Raw genomic sequence first — 21,656 nt, forward strand, 5'->3', positions numbered from 1 at the left:
TACCCGTCCATAACCTCCCTGTCTCACTGGAACGGACCACTGCAGAACTCCACACAAATATGCCCAGAACCTGTACCCTCCATAACCTCACTGTCTCACTGGAACGTACCAATGGAGAACTCCACACAAATTTGCCCTGAACCTGTAACCCACCTTAACCTCCCTGTCTCACTGGAACGTACCAATGCAGAACTCCACACAAATATGCCCTGAACCTGTACCCCTCCATATCCTCCCTGTCTCACTGGAACGCACCAATTCCGAACTCTACTCAAATACGCCCTGAACCTGTACCGAGCATAACCTCGCTGTCTCACTGGAACGTCCCACTGCAGAATTCCACACAAAATATGCCATGAACCGGTACCCTCCATAACCTCACTGTCCCACTGGAAAGTACCAATCAGAACTCCACACAAATATGCCCAGAACCTGTACCCGTCCATTACCTCCCTGTCTCACTGGAAAGTACCAAAGGAGAACTCCACACAAATTTGCCCTTAACCTGTACCCCTCCATAACCTCCCTGTCTCACTGGAACGTACCAATGCAGAAATCCGCACAAATATGCCCTGAACCTGTACTCCACCTTAACCTCCCTGTCTCAGTGGAACGTACCAATGCACAACTACACTCAAATTTGCCCTGAACTTGTACCCTCCATAACCTCCCTATCTCACTGGAACGTACCAATGCAGAACTCCACACAAATATGCCCTGAACCTGTACCCCTCCATAACCTCCCTGTCTCACTGGAACGCACCAATTCCGAACTCCACTCAAATATGCCCTGAACCTGTACCGTGCATAACCTCCCTATCTCACTGGTACGTACCAATGCAGATCTCCACACAAATATGCTCTGAACATGTACCCTCCATAACCTCCCTGTCTCACTGGAACGTACCAATGCAGAACTCCACACAAATATGCCTTGAACCTGTACCCCTCCATAACCTCCCTGTGTCACAGGAACGTATCAATGCAGAACTCCACACAAGTGTGCCCTGAACCTGTACCCGTCCATAACCTCATGTCTCACTGGAACGTCCCACTGCAGATCTCCACACAAATATGCCCTGAACCTGTACCCTCCATAACTTCCCTGTCTAACTTGAACGTACAAATGCAGACCTCCACACAAATATGCCCTGAACCTGTACCCTCCATAACATCCCTGTCTCACTGGAACTTACCAATGCAGAATTCCACACAAATATGCCCTGAACCTGTACCCACCCAGACCTCCTTGTCTCACTGGAATGTACCAATGCAGAACTCCACACAAATTTGCCCTGAACCTGTACCCCTCCATAACCTCCCTGTCTCACTGGAACGTACTAATGCAGAAATCCACACAAATATGCCCTGAACCTGTACTCCACCTTAACCTCCCTGTCTCACTGGAACGTACCAATGCAGAACTCCACACAAATATGCCCTGAATCTGTACCCCTCCATAACTTCCCTGTCTCACTGGAACGTACCAATGCAGAATTCCACACAAATATGCCCTGAACCTGTAACCCTCCATAACTTCCCTGTCTCACTGGAACGTCCCAACGCAGAACTCCACACAAATATGCCCTGAACCTGTACCCTCCATAACCTCACTGTCTCACTGCAACGTACCATTGCAGAACTCCACCCAAATATGCCCTGAACCTGTACCCTTCCATAACCACCCTGTCTCAGTGGAACGTACCACTGCAGAACTCCACACAAATATGCCCTGAACCTGTAACCTCCATAACCTCCCTGTCTCACTGGTACGTACCAATGCAGAACTACACACAAATTTGCCCTGAACCTGTACCCCTCCATAACCTCCCTTTCTCACTGGAACGTACCAATGCAGAAGTCCACACAAATATGCCCTGAACCTGTACCCCTCCATAACCTCCATGTCTCACTGGAACGTACCAATGCAGAACTCCACACAAATGTGCCCTGAACCTGTACCCGTCCATAACCTCATGTCTCACTGGAACGTCCCACTGCAGTACTCCCCACAAATATGCCCTGAACCTGTATCCCTCCATAACCTCCCAGTCACACAGGAACGTACCAACGCAGAACTCCACACAAATATACCCTGAACCTGTACCCCTCCATAACCTCCCTGTCTCACTGGAACGTACCAATGCAGACCTCCACAAAAATATGCCCTGAACCTGTACCCTCCATAACCTCCCTGTCTCACTGGAACTGACCTATGCAGAATTCCAAACAAATATGCCCTGAACCTGTACTCACCCAGAACCTCCTTGTCTCACTGGAATGTACCAATGCAGAACTCCACACAAATTTGCCCTGAACCTGTACACCTCCATAACCTCCCTGTCTCACTGGAATGTACCAATGCAGAACTCCACACAAATATGCCTTGAACCTGTACCCCTCCATAACCTCCCTGTGTCAATGGAACGTATCAATGCAGAACTCCACACAAGTGTGCCCTGAACCTGTACCCGTCCATAACCTCATGTCTCACTGGAACGTCCCACTGCAGATCTCCACACAAATATGCCCTGAACCTGTACCCTCCATAACTTCCCTGTCTAACTTGAACGTACAAATGCAGACCTCCACACAAATATGCCCTGAACCTGTACCCTCCATAACATCCCTGTCTCACTGGAACTTACCAATGCAGAATTCCACACAAATATGCCCTGAACCTGTACCCACCCAGACCTCCTTGTCTCACTGGAATGTACCAATGCAGAACTCCACACAAATTTGCCCTGAACCTGTACCCCTCCATAACCTCCCTGTCTCACTGGAACGTACTAATGCAGAAATCCACACAAATATGCCCTGAACCTGTACTCCACCTTAACCTCCCTGTCTCACTGGAACGTACCAATGCAGAACTCCACACAAATATGCCCTGAATCTGTACCCCTCCATAACTTCCCTGTCTCACTGGAACGTACCAATGCAGAATTCCACACAAATATGCCCTGAACCTGTAACCCTCCATAACTTCCCTGTCTCACTGGAACGTCCCAACGCAGAACTCCACACAAATATGCCCTGAACCTGTACCCTCCATAACCTCACTGTCTCACTGCAACGTACCATTGCAGAACTCCACCCAAATATGCCCTGAACCTGTACCCTTCCATAACCACCCTGTCTCAGTGGAACGTACCACTGCAGAACTCCACACAAATATGCCCTGAACCTGTAACCTCCATAACCTCCCTGTCTCACTGGTACGTACCAATGCAGAACTACACACAAATTTGCCCTGAACCTGTACCCCTCCATAACCTCCCTTTCTCACTGGAACGTACCAATGCAGAAGTCCACACAAATATGCCCTGAACCTGTACCCCTCCATAACCTCCATGTCTCACTGGAACGTACCAATGCAGAACTCCACACAAATGTGCCCTGAACCTGTACCCGTCCATAACCTCATGTCTCACTGGAACGTCCCACTGCAGAACTCCCCACAAATATGCCCTGAACCTGTATCCCTCCATAACCTCCCAGTCACACAGGAACGTACCAACGCAGAACTCCACACAAATATACCCTGAACCTGTACCCCTCCATAACCTCCCTGTCTCACTGGAACGTACCAATGCAGACCTCCACAAAAATATGCCCTGAACCTGTACCCTCCATAACCTCCCTGTCTCACTGGAACTGACCTATGCAGAATTCCAAACAAATATGCCCTGAACCTGTACTCACCCAGAACCTCCTTGTCTCACTGGAATGTACCAATGCAGAACTCCACACAAATTTGCCCTGAACCTGTACACCTCCATAACCTCCGTGTCTCACTGGAACGTACTAATGCAGAACTCCACACAAATTTGCCCTGAACCTGTACACCTCCATAACCTCCCTGTCTCACTGGAAAGTACCAATGCAGAAATACACTCAAATTTGCCCTGAACCTGTACACTCCATAACCTCCCTGTCTCACTGGAACGTACCAATGCAGAACTCCACAGAAATATGCCCTGAACCTGTACCCCTCCATAACCTCCCTGTCTCACTGGAACGTACCAATGCAGAACTCCACACAAATCTGCCCTGAACCTGTACACCTCCATAACCTCCCTGTCTCACTGGAACGTACTAATGCAGAACTCCACACAAATTTGCCCTGAACCTGTACACCTCCATAACCTCCGTGTCTCACTGGAACGTACTAATGCAGAACTCCACACAAATTTGCCCTGAACCTGTACACCTCCATAACCTCCCTGTCACACTGGAAAGTACCAATGCAGAAATACACTCAAATTTGCCCTGAACCTGTACACTCCATAACCTCCCTGTCTCACTGGAACGTACCAATGCAGAACTCCACAGAAATATGCCCTGAACCTGTACCCCTCCATAACCTCCCTGTCTCACTGGAACGTACCAATGCAGAACTCCACACAAATCTGCCCTGAACCTGTACCCGTCCATAACCTCCCTGTCTCACTGGAACGTCCCACTGCAGAACTCCACACAAATTTGCCCTGAACCTGTACACCTCCATAACCTCCCTGTCTCACTGGAACGTACTAATGCAGAACTCCACACAAATTTGCCCTGAACCTGTACACCTCCATAACCTCCCTGTCTCACTGGAAAGTACCAATGCAGAAATACACTCAAATTTGCCCTGAACCTGTACACTCCATAACCTCCCTGTCTCACTGGAACGTACCAATGCAGAACTCCACAGAAATATGCCCTGACCCTGTACCCTCCATAACCTCCCTGTCTCACTGGAACTTACCTATGCAGAATTCCAAACAAATATGCCCTGAACCTGTACCCACCCAGAACCTCCTTGTCTCACTGGAAAGTACCAATGCAGAAATACACTCAAATTTGCCCTGAACCTGTACACTCCATAACCTCCCTGTCTCACTGGAACGTACCAATGCAGAACTCCACAGAAATATGCCCTGAACCTGTACCCCTCCATAACCTCCCTGTCTCACTGGAACGTACCAATGCAGAACTCCACACAAATCTACCCTGAACCTGTACCCCTCCAAAACGTCCCTGTCTGACTGGAAGGTACCAATGCAGAATTCCACACAAATATGCCCTGAACCTGTACCCACCCAGACCTCCTTGTCTCACTGGAATGTACCAATGCAGAACTCCACACAAATTTGCCCTGAACCTGTACCCCTCCATAACCTCCCTGTCTCACTGGAACGTACTAATGCAGAAATCCACACAAATATGCCCTGAACCTGTACTCCACCTTAACCTCCCTGTCTCACTGGAACGTACCAATGCAGAACTCCACACAAATATGCCCTGAATCTGTACCCCTCCATAACTTCCCTGTCTCACGGGAACGTACAAATGCAGAATTCCACACAAATATGCCCTGAACCTGTACCCCTCCATAACTTCCCTGTCTCACTGGAACGTACCAATGCAGAACTCTACACAAATAAGCCCTGAACCTGTCCCCGTCCATAACCTCCCTGTCTCACTGGAACGTCCCACTGCAGAACTCCACTCAAATATGCCATGAACCTGTACCCTCCATAACCTCCCTGTCTCACTGTAAAGTACCAATGCAGAACTCCACACAAATATGACCTGAACCTGTACCCGTCCATAACCTCCCTGTCTCACTGGAACGTACCACTGCAGAACTCCACACAAATATGCCCAGAACCTGTACCCTCCATAACCTCCCTGTCTCACTGGAACGTACCAATGGAGAACTCCACACAAATTTGCCCTGAACCTGTACCCCTCCATAACCTCCCTGTCTCACTGGAACGTACCAATGCAGAAATCCACACAAATATGCCCTGAACCTGTACCCCACCTTAACCTCCCTGTCTCACTGGAACGTACCAATGCAGAACTCCACACAAATATGCCCTGAACCTGTACCCCTCCATATCCTCCCTGTCTCACTGGAACGCACCAATTCCGAACTCTACTCAAATACGCCCTGAACCTGTACCGAGCATAACCTCGCTGTCTCACTGGAACGTCCCACTGCAGAATTCCACACAAAATATGCCATGAACCGGTACCCTCCATAACCTCCCTGTCCCACTGGAAAGTACCAATGCAGAACTCCACACAAATATGCCCAGAACCTGTACCCGTCCATTACCTCCCTGTCTCACTGGAACGTACCAAAGGAGAACTCCACACAAATTTGCCCTTAACCTGTACCCCTCCATAACCTCCCTGTCTCACTGGAACGTACCAATGCAGAAATCCGCACAAATATGCCCTGAACCTGTACTCCACCTTAACCTCCCTGTCTCAGTGGAACGTACCAATGCACAACTACACTCAAATTTGCCCTGAACTTGTACCCTCCATAACCTCCCTATCTCACTGGAACGTACCAATGCAGAACTCCACACAAATATGCCCTGAACCTGTACCCCTCCATAACCTCCCTCTCTCACTGCAACGCACCAATTCCGAACTCCACTCAAATATGCCCTGAACCTGTACCGTGCATAACCTCCCTATCTCACTGGAACGTACCAATGCAGATCTCCACACAAATATGCTCTGAACTTGTACCCTCCATAACCTCCCTGTCTCACTGGAACGTACCAATGCAGAACTCCACACAAGTGTGCCCTGAACCTGTACCCGTCCATAACCTCATGTCTCACTGGAACGTCCCACTGCAGATCTCCACACAAATATGCCCTGAACCTGTACCCTCCATAACTTCCCTGTCTAACTTGAACGTACCAATGCAGAACTCCAAAAAAATATGCCCTGAACCTGTACCCCTCCATAACCTCCCAGTCACACTGGAACGTACCAACGCAGAATTCCACACAAATATACCCTGAACCTGTACCCCTCCAGAACCTCCCTGTCTCAAAGGAACGTACCAATGCAGACGTCCACACAAATATGCCCTGAACCTGTACCCTCCATAACATCCCTGTCTCACTGGAACATACCAATGCAGAATTCCACACAAATATGCCCTGAACCTGTACCCACCCAGACCTCCTTGTCTCACTGGAATGTACCAATGCAGAACTCCACACAAATTTGCCCTGAACCTGTACCCCTCCATAACCTCCCTGTCACACTAGAACGTACTAATGCAGAAATCCACACAAATATGCCCTGAACCTGTACTCCACCTTAACCTCCCTGTCTCACTGGAACGTACCAATGCAGAACTCCACACAAATATGCCCTGAATCTGTACCCCTCCATAACTTCCCTGTCTCACTGGAACGTACCAATGCAGAATTCCACACAAATATGCCCTGAACCTGTAACCCTCCATAACTTCCCTGTCTCACTGGAACGTCCCAACGCAGAACTCCACACAAATATGCCCTGAACCTGTACCCTCCATAACCTCACTGTCTCACTGCAACGTACCATTGCAGAACTCCACCCAAATATGCCCTGAACCTGTACCCTTCCATAACCACCCTGTCTCAGTGGAACGTACCACTGCAGAACTCCACACAAATATGCTCTGAACCTGTAACCTCCATAACCTCCCTGTCTCACTGGTACGTACCAATGCAGAACTACACACAAATTTGCCCTGAACCTGTACCCCTCCATAACCTGCCTTTCTCACTGGAACGTACCAATGCAGAAGTCCACACAAATATGCCCTGAACCTGTACCCCTCCATAACCTCCATGTCTCACTGGAACGTACCAATGCAGAACTCCACACAAATGTGCCCTGAACCTGTACCCGTCCATAACCTCATGTCTCACTGGAACGTCCCACTGCAGAACTCCCCACAAATATGCCCTGAACCTGTATCCCTCCATAACCTCCCAGTCACACAGGAACGTACCAACGCAGAACTCCACACAAATATACCCTGAACCTGTACCCCTCCATAACCTCCCTGTCTCACTGGAACGTACCAATGCAGAACTCCACACAAATCTACCCTGAACCTGTACCCCTCCAAAACGTCCCTGTCTGACTGGAAGGTACCAATGCAGAATTCCACACAAATATGCCCTGAACCTGTACCCACCCAGACCTCCTTGTCTCACTGGAATGTACCAATGCAGAACTCCACACAAATTTGCCCTGAACCTGTACCCCTCCATAACCTCCCTGTCTCACTGGAACGTACTAATGCAGAAATCCACACAAATATGCCCTGAACCTGTACTCCACCTTAACCTCCCTGTCTCACTGGAACGTACCAATGCAGAACTCCACACAAATATGCCCTGAATCTGTACCCCTCCATAACTTCCCTGTCTCACGGGAACGTACAAATGCAGAATTCCACACAAATATGCCCTGAACCTGTACCCCTCCATAACTTCCCTGTCTCACTGGAACGTACCAATGCAGAACTCTACACAAATAAGCCCTGAACCTGTCCCCGTCCATAACCTCCCTGTCTCACTGGAACGTCCCACTGCAGAACTCCACTCAAATATGCCATGAACCTGTACCCTCCATAACCTCCCTGTCTCACTGTAAAGTACCAATGCAGAACTCCACACAAATATGACCTGAACCTGTACCCGTCCATAACCTCCCTGTCTCACTGGAACGTACCACTGCAGAACTCCACACAAATATGCCCAGAACCTGTACCCTCCATAACCTCCCTGTCTCACTGGAACGTACCAATGGAGAACTCCACACAAATTTGCCCTGAACCTGTACCCCTCCATAACCTCCCTGTCTCACTGGAACGTACCAATGCAGAAATCCACACAAATATGCCCTGAACCTGTACCCCACCTTAACCTCCCTGTCTCACTGGAACGTACCAATGCAGAACTCCACACAAATATGCCCTGAACCTGTACCCCTCCATATCCTCCCTGTCTCACTGGAACGCACCAATTCCGAACTCTACTCAAATACGCCCTGAACCTGTACCGAGCATAACCTCGCTGTCTCACTGGAACGTCCCACTGCAGAATTCCACACAAAATATGCCATGAACCGGTACCCTCCATAACCTCCCTGTCCCACTGGAAAGTACCAATGCAGAACTCCACACAAATATGCCCAGAACCTGTACCCGTCCATTACCTCCCTGTCTCACTGGAACGTACCAAAGGAGAACTCCACACAAATTTGCCCTTAACCTGTACCCCTCCATAACCTCCCTGTCTCACTGGAACGTACCAATGCAGAAATCCGCACAAATATGCCCTGAACCTGTACTCCACCTTAACCTCCCTGTCTCAGTGGAACGTACCAATGCACAACTACACTCAAATTTGCCCTGAACTTGTACCCTCCATAACCTCCCTATCTCACTGGAACGTACCAATGCAGAACTCCACACAAATATGCCCTGAACCTGTACCCCTCCATAACCTCCCTCTCTCACTGCAACGCACCAATTCCGAACTCCACTCAAATATGCCCTGAACCTGTACCGTGCATAACCTCCCTATCTCACTGGAACGTACCAATGCAGATCTCCACACAAATATGCTCTGAACTTGTACCCTCCATAACCTCCCTGTCTCACTGGAACGTACCAATGCAGAACTCCACACAAGTGTGCCCTGAACCTGTACCCGTCCATAACCTCATGTCTCACTGGAACGTCCCACTGCAGATCTCCACACAAATATGCCCTGAACCTGTACCCTCCATAACTTCCCTGTCTAACTTGAACGTACCAATGCAGAACTCCAAAAAAATATGCCCTGAACCTGTACCCCTCCATAACCTCCCAGTCACACTGGAACGTACCAACGCAGAATTCCACACAAATATACCCTGAACCTGTACCCCTCCAGAACCTCCCTGTCTCAAAGGAACGTACCAATGCAGACGTCCACACAAATATGCCCTGAACCTGTACCCTCCATAACATCCCTGTCTCACTGGAACATACCAATGCAGAATTCCACACAAATATGCCCTGAACCTGTACCCACCCAGACCTCCTTGTCTCACTGGAATGTACCAATGCAGAACTCCACACAAATTTGCCCTGAACCTGTACCCCTCCATAACCTCCCTGTCACACTAGAACGTACTAATGCAGAAATCCACACAAATATGCCCTGAACCTGTACTCCACCTTAACCTCCCTGTCTCACTGGAACGTACCAATGCAGAACTCCACACAAATATGCCCTGAATCTGTACCCCTCCATAACTTCCCTGTCTCACTGGAACGTACCAATGCAGAATTCCACACAAATATGCCCTGAACCTGTAACCCTCCATAACTTCCCTGTCTCACTGGAACGTCCCAACACAGAACTCCACACAAATATGCCCTGAACCTGTACCCTCCATAACCTCACTGTCTCACTGCAACGTACCATTGCAGAACTCCACCCAAATATGCCCTGAACCTGTACCCTTCCATAACCACCCTGTCTCAGTGGAACGTACCACTGCAGAACTCCACACAAATATGCCCTGAACCTGTAACCTCCATAACCTCCCTGTCTCACTGGTACGTACCAATGCAGAACTACACACAAATTTGCCCTGAACCTGTACCCCTCCATAACCTGCCTTTCTCACTGGAACGTACCAATGCAGAAGTCCACACAAATATGCCCTGAACCTGTACCCCTCCATAACCTCCATGTCTCACTGGAACGTACCAATGCAGAACTCCACACAAATGTGCCCTGAACCTGTACCCGTCCATAACCTCATGTCTCACTGGAACGTCCCACTGCAGAACTCCCCACAAATATGCCCTGAAACTGTATCCCTCCATAACCTCCCAGTCACACAGGAACGTACCAACGCAGAACTCCACACAAATATACCCTGAACCTGTACCCCTCCATAACCTCCCTGTCTCACTGGAACGTACCAATGCAGACCTCCACAAAAATATGCCCTGAACCTGTACCCTCCATAACCTCCCTGTCTCACTGGAACTGACCTATGCAGAATTCCAAACAAATATGCCCTGAACCTGTACTCACCCAGAACCTCCTTGTCTCACTGGAATGTACCAATGCAGAACTCCACACAAATTTGCCCTGAACCTGTACACCTCCATAACCTCCGTGTCTCACTGGAACGTACTAATGCAGAACTCCACACAAATATACCCTGAACCTGTACCCCTCCATAACCTCCCTGTCTCACTGGAACGTACCAATGCAGACCTCCACAAAAATATGCCCTGAACCTGTACCCTCCATAACCTCCCTGTCTCACTGGAACTGACCTATGCAGAATTCCAAACAAATATGCCCTGAACCTGTACTCACCCAGAACCTCCTTGTCTCACTGGAATGTACCAATGCAGAACTCCACACAAATTTGCCCTGAACCTGTACACCTCCATAACCTCCGTGTCTCACTGGAACGTACTAATGCAGAACTCCACACAAATTTGCCCTGAACCTGTACACCTCCATAACCTCCCTGTCTCACTGGAAAGTACCAATGCAGAAATACACTCAAATTTGCCCTGAACCTGTACACTCCATAACCTCCCTGTCTCACTGGAACGTACCAATGCAGAACTCCACAGAAATATGCCCTGAACCTGTACCCCTCCATAACCTCCCTGTCTCACTGGAACGTACCAATGCAGAACTCCACACAAATCTGCCCTGAACCTGTACCCGTCCATAACCTCCCTGTCTCACTGGAACGTCCCACTGCAGAACTCCACACAAATTTGCCCTGAACCTGTACACCTCCATAACCTCCCTGTCTCACTGGAACGTACTAATGCAGAACTCCACACAAATTTGCCCTGAACCTGTACACCTCCATAACCTCCGTGTCTCACTGGAACGTACTAATGCAGAACTCCACACAAATTTGCCCTGAACCTGTACACCTCCATAACATCCCTGTCACACTGGAAAGTACCAATGCAGAAATACACTCAAATTTGCCCTGAACCTGTACACTCCATAACCTCCCTGTCTCACTGGAACGTACCAATGCAGAACTCCACAGAAATATGCCCTGAACCTGTACCCCTCCATAACCTCCCTGTCTCACTGGAACGTACCAATGCAGAACTCCACACAAATCTGCCCTGAACCTGTACCCGTCCATAACCTCCCTGTCTCACTGGAACGTCCCACTGCAGAACTCCACACAAATTTGCCCTGAACCTGTACACCTCCATAACCTCCCTGTCTCACTGGAACGTACTAATGCAGAACTCCACACAAATTTGCCCTGAACCTGTACACCTCCATAACCTCCCTGTCTCACTGGAAAGTACCAATGCAGAAATACACTCAAATTTGCCCTGAACCTGTACACTCCATAACCTCCCTGTCTCACTGGAACGTACCAATGCAGAACTCCACAGAAATATGCCCTGACCCTGTACCCTCCATAACCTCCCTGTCTCACTGGAACTTACCTATGCAGAATTCCAAACAAATATGCCCTGAACCTGTACCCACCCAGAACCTCCTTGTCTCACTGGAAAGTACCAATGCAGAAATACACTCAAATTTGCCCTGAACCTGTACACTCCATAACCTCCCTGTCTCACTGGAACGTACCAATGCAGAACTCCACAGAAATATGCCCTGAACCTGTACCCCTCCATAACCTCCCTGTCTCACTGGAACGTACCAATGCAGAACTCCACACAAATCTGCCCTGAACCTGTACCCGTCCATAACCTCCCTGTCTCACTGGAACGTCCCACTGCAGAACTCCACACAAATATGCCCTGAACGTGTACCCCTCCATAACCTCCCAGTCACACTGGAACGTACCAACGCAGAACTCCAAACAAATATACCCTGAACCTGTACCCCTCCAAAACGTCCCTGTCTGACTGGAACGTACCAATGCAGAATTCCACACAAATATGCCCTGAACCTGTACCCACCCAGACCTCCTTGTCTCACTGGAATGTACCAATGCAGAACTCCACACAAATTTGCCCTGAACCTGTACCCCTCCATAACCTCCCTGTCTCACTGGAACGTACTAATGCAGAAATCCACACAAATATGCCCTGAACCTGTACTCCACCTTAACCTCCCTGTCTCACTGGAACGTACCAATGCAGAACTCCACACAAATATGCCCTGAATCTGTACCCCTCCATAACTTCCCTGTCTCACGGGAAAGTACAAATGCAGAATTCCACACAAATATGCCCTGAACCTGTACCCCTCCATAACTTCCCTGTCTCACTGGAACGTACCAATGCAGAACTCTACACAAATAAGCCCTGAACCTGTCCCCGTCCATAACCTCCCTGTCTCACTGGAACGTCCCACTGCAGAACTCCACTCAAATATGCCATGAACCTGTACCCTCCATAACCTCCCTGTCTCACTGTAAAGTACCAATGCAGAACTCCACACAAATATGACCTGAACCTGTACCCGTCCATAACCTCCCTGTCTCACTGGAACGTACCACTGCAGAACTCCACACAAATATGCCCAGAACCTGTACCCTCCATAACCTCCCTGTCTCACTGGAACGTACCAATGGAGAACTCCACACAAATTTGCCCTTAACCTGTACCCCTCCATAACCTCCCTGTCTCACTGGAACGTACCAATGCAGAAATCCGCTCAAATATGCCCTGAACCTGTACTACACCTTAACCTCCCTGTCTCAGTGGAACGTACCAATGCACAACTACACTCAAATTTGCCCTGAACTTGTACCCTCCATAACCTCCCTATCTCACTGGAACGTACCAATGCAGAACTCCACACAAATATGCCCTGAACCTGTACCCCTCCATAACCTCCCTGTCTCACTGGAACGCACCAATTCCGAACTCCACTCAAATATGCCCTGAACCTGTACCGTGCATAACCTCCCTATCTCACTGGAACGTACCAATGCAGATCTCCACACAAATATGCTCTGAACTTGTACCCTCCATAACCTCCCTGTCTCACTGGAACGTACCAATGCAGAACTCCACACAAGTGTGCCCTGAACCTGTACCCGTCCATAACCTCATGTCTCACTGGAACGTCCCACTGCAGATCTCCACACAAATATGCCCTGAACCTGTACCCTCCATAACTTCCCTGTCTAACTTGAACGTACCAATGCAGAACTCCAAAAAAATATGCCCTGAACCTGTACACCTCCATAACCTCCCAGTCACACTGGAACGTACCAACGCAGAATTCCACACAAATATACCCTGAACCTGTACCCCTCCAGAACCTCCCTGTCTCAAAGGAACGTACCAATGCAGACCTCCACACAAATATGCCCTGAACCTGTACCCTCCATAACATCCCTGTCTCACTGGAACTTACCAATGCAGAATTCCACACAAATATGCCCTGAACCTGTACCCACCCAGACCTCCTTATCTCACTGGAACGTACCAATGCAGAACTCCACACAAATGTGCCCTGAACCTGTACCCGTCCATAACCTCATGTCTCACTGGAACGTCCCACTGCAGAACTCCCCACAAATATGCCCTGAACCTGTATCCCTCCATAACCTCCCAGTCACACAGGAACGTACCAACGCAGAACTCCACACAAATATACCCTGAACCTGTACCCCTCCATAACCTCCCTGTCTCACTGGAACGTACCAATGCAGACCTCCACAAAAATATGCCCTGAACCTGTACCCTCCATAACCACCCTGTCTCACTGGAACTGACCTATGCAGAATTCCAAACAAATATGCCCTGAACCTGTACTCACCCAGAACCTCCTTGTCTCACTGGAATGTACCAATGCAGAACTCCACACAAATTTGCCCTGAACCTGTACACCTCCATAACCTCCGTGTCTCACTGGAACGTACTAATGCAGAACTCCACACAAATTTGCCCTGAACCTGTACACCTCCATAACCTCCCTGTCTCACTGGAACGTACCAATGCAGAACTCCACACAAATCTGCCCTGAACCTGTACCCGTCCATAACCTCCCTGTCTCACTGGAACGTCCCACTGCAGAACTCCACACAAATTTGCCCTGAACCTGTACACCTCCATAACCTCCCTGTCTCACTGGAACGTACTAATGCAGAACTCCACACAAATTTGCCCTGAACCTGTACACCTCCATAACCTCCCTGTCTCACTGGAAATTACCAATGCAGAAATACACTCAAATTTGCCCTGAACCTGTACACTCCATAACCTGCCTGTCTCACTGGAACGTACCAATGCAGAACTCCACAGAAATATGCCCTGACCCTGTACCCTCCATAACCTCCCTGTCTCACTGGAACTTACCTATGCAGAATTCCAAACAAATATGCCCTGAACCTGTACCCACCCAGAACCTCCTTGTCTCACTGGAAAGTACCAATGCAGAAATACACTCAAATTTGCCCTGAACCTGTACACTCCATAACCTCCCTGTCTCACTGGAACGTACCAAAGCAGAACTCCACAGAAATATGCCCTGAACCTGTACCCCTCCATAACCTCCCTGTCTCACTGGAACGTACCAATGCAGAACTCCACACAAATCTGCCCTGAACCTGTACCCGTCCATAACCTCCCTGTCTCACTGGAACGTCCCACTGCAGAACTCCACACAAATATGCCCTGAACGTGTACCCCTCCATAACCTCCCAGTCACACTGGAACGTACCAACGCAGAACTCCAAACAAATATACCCTGAACCTGTACCCCTCCAAAACGTCCCTGTCTGACTGGAACGTACCAATGCAGAATTCCACACAAATATGCCCTGAACCTGTACCCGCCCATAACCTCCTTGTCTCACTGGAAAGTACCAATGCATAACTCCACACAAATTTGCCCTGAACCAGTATGCCTCCATAATCTCCCTGTCTCACTGGAAAGTACCAATGCAGAACTACATTCAGATTTGCCCTGAACCTGTACCCTCCATAACCTCCCTGTCTCACTGGAACGTACCAATGCAGACCTCCACAAAAATATGCCCTGAACCTGTACCCTCCATAACCACCCTGTCTCACTGGAACTGACCTATGCAGAATTCCAAACAAATATGCCCTGAACCTGTACTCACCCAGAACCTCCTTGTCTCACTGGAATGTACCAATGCAGAACTCCACACAAATTTGCCCTGAACCTGTACACCTCCATAACCTCCGTGTCTCACTGGAACGTACTAATGCAGAACTCCACACAAATTTGCCCTGAACCTGTACACCTCCATAACCTCCCTGTCACACTGGAAAGTACCAATGCAGAAATACACTCAAATTTGCCCTGAACCTGTACACTCCATAACCTCCCTGTCTCACTGGAACGTACCAATGCAGAACTCCACAGAAATATGCCCTGAACCTGTACCCCTCCATAACCTCCCTGTCTCACTGGAACGTACCAATGCAGAACTCCACACAAATCTGCCCTGAACCTGTACCCGTCCATAACCTCCCTGTCTCACTGGAACGTCCCACTGCAGAACTCCACACAAATTTGCCCTGAACCTGTACACCTCCATAACCTCCCTGTCTCACTGGAACGTACTAATGCAGAACTCCACACAAATTTGCCCTGAACCTGTACACCTCCATAACCTCCCTGTCTCACTGGAAAGTACCAATGCAGAAATACACTCAAATTTGCCCTGAACCTGTACACTCCATAACCTCCCTGTCTCACTGGAACGTACCAATGCAGAACTCCACAGAAATATGCCCTGACCCTGTACCCTCCATAACCTCCCTGTCTCACTGGAACTTACCTATGCAGAATTCCAAACAAATATGCCCTGAACCTGTACCCACCCAGAACCTCCTTGTCTCACTGGAAAGTACCAATGCAGAAATACACTCAAATTTGCCCTGAACCTGTACACTCCATAACCTCCCTGTCTCACTGGAACGTACCAATGCAGAAATCCACAGAAATATGCCCTGAACCTGTACCCCTCCATAACCTCCCTGTCTCACTGGAACGTACCAATGCAGAACTCCACACAAATCTGCCCTGAACCTGTACCCGTCCATAACCTCCCTGTCTCACTGGAACGTCCCACTGCAGAACTCCACACAAATATGCCCTGAACGTGTACCCCTCCATAACCTCCCAGTCACACTGGAACGTACCAACGCAGAACTCCAAACAAATATACCCTGAACCTGTACCCCTCCAAAACGTCCCTGTCTGACTGGAACGTACCAATGCAGAATTCCACACAAATATGCCCTGAACCTGTACCCGCCCATAACCTCCTTGTCTCACTGGAAAGTACCAATGCATAACTCCACACAAATTTGCCCTGAACCAGTATGCCTCCATAACCTCCCTGTCTCACTGGAAAGTACCAATGCAGAGCTCCACACAAATATGACCTGAACCTGTACCCGTCCATAACCTCCCTGTCTCACTGGAACGTACCACTGCAGAACTCCACACAAATATGCCCAGAACCTGTACCCTCCATAACCTCACTGTCTCACTGGAAAGTACCAATGCAGAACTCCACACAAATATGACCTGAACCTGTACCCGTCCATAACCTCCCTGTCTCACTGGAACGTACCACTGCAGAACTCCACACAAATATGCCCAGAACCTGTACCCTCCATAACCTCACTGTCTCACTGGAACGTACCAATGGAGAACTCCACACAAATTTGCCCTGAACCTGTACCCCTCCATAACCTCCCTGTCTCACTGGAACGTACCAATGCAGAAATCCACACAAATATGCCCTGAACCTGTACCCCACCTTAACCTCCCTGTCTCACTGGAACGTACCAATGCAGAACTCCACACAAATATGCCCTGAACCTGTACCCCTCCATATCGTCCCTGTCTCACTGGAACGCACCAATTCCGAACTCTACTCAAATACGCCCTGAACCTGTACCGAGCATAACCTCGCTGTCTCACTGGAACGTCCCACTGCAGAATTCCACACAAAATATGCCATGAATCGGTACCCTCCATAACCTCCCTGTCCCACTGGAAAGTACCAATGCAGAACTCCACACAAATATGCCCAGAACCTGTACCCGTCCATTACCTCCCTGTCTCACTGGAACGTACCAAAGGAGAACTCCACACAAATTTGCTCTTAACCTGTACCCCTCCATAACCTCCCTGTCTCACTGGAACGTACCAATGCAGAAATCCGCACAAATATGCCCTGAACCTGTACTCCACCTTAACCTCCCTGTCTCAGTGGAACGTACCAATGCACAACTACACTCAAATTTGCCCTGAACTTGTACCCTCCATAACCTCCCTATCTGACTGGAACGTACCAATGCAGAACTCCACACAAATATGCCCTGAACATGTACCCCTCCATAACCTCCCTGTCTCACTGGAACGCACCAATTCCGAACTCCACTCAAATATGCCCTGAACCTGTACCGTGCATAACCTCCCTATCTCACTGGTACGTACCAATGCAGATCTCCACACAAATATGCTCTGAACTTGTACCCTCCATAACCTCCCTGTCTCACTGGAACGTACCAATGCAGAACTCCACACAAATATGCCTTGAACCTGTACCCCTCCATAACCTCCCTGTGTCACAGGAACGTATCAATGCAGAACTCCACACAAGTGTGCCCTGAACCTGTACCCGTCCATAACCTCATGTCTAACTTGAACGTACCAATGCAGACCTCCACACAAATATGCCCTGAACCTGTACCCTCCATAACATCCCTGTCTCACTGGAACTTACCAATGCAGAATTCCACACAAATATGCCCTGAACCTGTACCCACCATAACCTCCCTGTCTCACTGGAACGTACTAATGCAGAAATCCACACAAATATGCCCTGAACCTGTACTCCACCTTAACATCCCTGTCTCACTGGAACGTACCAATGCAGAACTCCACACAAATATGCCCTGAATCTGTACCCCTCCATAACTTCCCTGTCTCACTGGAACGTACCAATGCAGAATTCCACACAAATATGCCCTGAACCTGTAACCCTCCATAACTTCCCTGTCTCACTGGAACGTCCCAACGCAGAACTCCACACAAATATGCCCTGAACCTGTACCCTCCATAACCTCACTGTCTCACTGCAACGTACCATTGCAGAACTCCACCCAAATATGCCCTGAACCTGTACCCTTCCATAACCACCCTGTCTCAGTGGAACGTACCACTGCAGAACTCCACACAAATATGCCCTGAACCTGTAACCTCCATAACCTCCCTGTCTCACTGGTACGTACCAATGCAGAACTACACACAAATTTGCCCTGAACCTGTACCCCTCCATAACCTCCCTTTCTCACTGGAACGTACCAATGCAGAAGTCCACACAAATATGCCCTGAACCTGTACCCCTCCATAACCTCCATGTCTCACTGGAACGTACCAATGCAGAACTCCACACAAATGTGCCCTGAACCTGTACCCGTCCATAACCTCATGTCTCACTGGAACGTCCCACTGCAGAACTCCCCACAAATATGCCCTGAACCTGTATCCCTCCATAACCTCCCAGTCACACAGGAACGTACCAACGCAGAACTCCACACAAATATACCCTGAACCTGTACCCCTCCATAACCTCCCTGTCTCACTGGAACGTACCAATGCAGACCTCCACAAAAATATGCCCTGAACCTGTACCCTCCATAACCTCCCTGTCTCACTGGAACTGACCTATGCAGAATTCCAAACAAATATGCCCTGAACCTGTACTCACCCAGAACCTCCTTGTCTCACTGGAATGTACCAATGCAGAACTCCACACAAATTTGCCCTGAACCTGTACACCTCCATAACCTCCGTGTCTCACTGGAACGTACTAATGCAGAACTCCACACAAATTTGCCCTGAACCTGTACACCTCCATAACCTCCCTGTCTCACTGGAAAGTACCAATGCAGAAATACACTCAAATTTGCCCTGAACCTGTACACTCCATAACCTCCCTGTCTCACTGGAACGTACCAATGCAGAACTCCACAGAAATATGCCCTGAACCTGTACCCCTCCATAACCTCCCTGTCTCACTGGAACGTACCAATGCAGAACTCCACACAAATCTGCCCTGAACCTGTACCCGTCCATAACCTCCCTGTCTCACTGGAACGTCCCACTGCAGAACTCCACACAAATTTGCCCTGAACCTGTACACCTCCATAACCTCCCTGTCTCACTGGAACGCACTAATGCAGAACTCCACACAAATTTGCCCTGAACCTGTACACCTCCATAACCTCCCTGTCACACTGGAAAGTACCAATGCAGAAATACACTCAAATTTGCCCTGAACCTGTACACTCCATAACCTCCCTGTCTCACTGGAACGTACCAATGCAGAACTCCACAGAAATATGCCCTGAACCTGTACCCCTCCATAACCTCCCTGTCTCACTGGAACGTACCAATGCAGAACTCCACACAAATCTGCCCTGAACCTGTACCCGTCCATAACCTCCCTGTCTCACTGGAACGTCCCACTGCAGAACTCCACACAAATTTGCCCTGAACCTGTACACCTCCATAACCTCCCTGTCTCACTGGAACGTACTAATGCAGAACTCCACACAAATTTGCCCTGAACCTGTACACCTCCATAACCTCCGTGTCTCACTGGAACGTACTAATGCAGAACTCCACACAAATTTGCCCTGAACCTGTACACCTCCATAACCTCCCTGTCTCACTGGAAAGTACCAATGCAGAAATACACTCAAATTTGCCCTGAACCTGTACACTCCATAACCTCCCTGTCTCACTGGAACGTACCAATGCAGAACTCCACAGAAATATGCCCTGAACCTGTACCCCTCCATAACCTCCCTGTCTCACTGGAACGTACCAATGCAGAACTCCACACAAATCTGCCCTGAACCTGTACCCGTCCATAACCTCCCTGTCTCACTGGAACGTCCCACTGCAGAACTCCACACAAATTTGCCCTGAACCTGTACACCTCCATAACCTCCCTGTCTCACTGGAACGTACTAATGCAGAACTCCACACAAATTTGCCCTGAACCTGTACACCTCCATAACCTCCCTGTCACACTGGAAAGTACCAATGCAGAAATACACTCAAATTTGCCCTGAACCTGTACACTCCATAACCTCCCTGTCTCACTGGAACGTACCAATGCAGAACTCCACAGAAATATGCCCTGAACCTGTACCCCTCCATAACCTCCCTGTCTCACTGGAACGTACCAATGCAGAACTCCACACAAATTTGCCCTGAACCTGTACACCTCCATAACCTCCCTGTCTCACTGGAACGTACTAATGCAGAACTCCACACAAATTTGCCCTGAACCTGTACACCTCCATAACCTCCCTGTCTCACTGGAAAGTACCAATGCAGAAATACACTCAAATTTGCCCTGAACCTGTACACTCCATAACCTCCCTGTCTCACTGGAACGTACCAATGCAGAACTCCACAGAAATATGCCCTGACCCTGTACCCTCCATAACCTCCCTGTCTCACTGGAACTTACCTATGCAGAATTCCAAACAAATATGCCCTGAACCTGTACCCACCCAGAACCTCCTTGTCTCACTGGAAAGTACCAATGCAGAAATACACTCAAATTTGCCCTGAACCTGTACACTCCATAACCTCCCTGTCTCACTGGAACGTACCAATGCAGAACTCCACAGAAATATGCCCTGAACCTGTACCCCTCCATAACCTCCCTGTCTCACTGGAACGTACCAATGCAGAACTCCACACAAATCTGCCCTGAACCTGTACCCGTCCATAACCTCCCTGTCTCACTGGAACGTCCCACTGCAGAACTCCACACAAATATGCCCTGAACGTGTACCC

The sequence above is a fragment of the Hemitrygon akajei genome, unplaced genomic scaffold (assembly GCF_048418815.1).
Source record: "Hemitrygon akajei unplaced genomic scaffold, sHemAka1.3 Scf000094, whole genome shotgun sequence".
Taxonomy (NCBI): Eukaryota; Metazoa; Chordata; class Chondrichthyes; order Myliobatiformes; family Dasyatidae; genus Hemitrygon; species Hemitrygon akajei.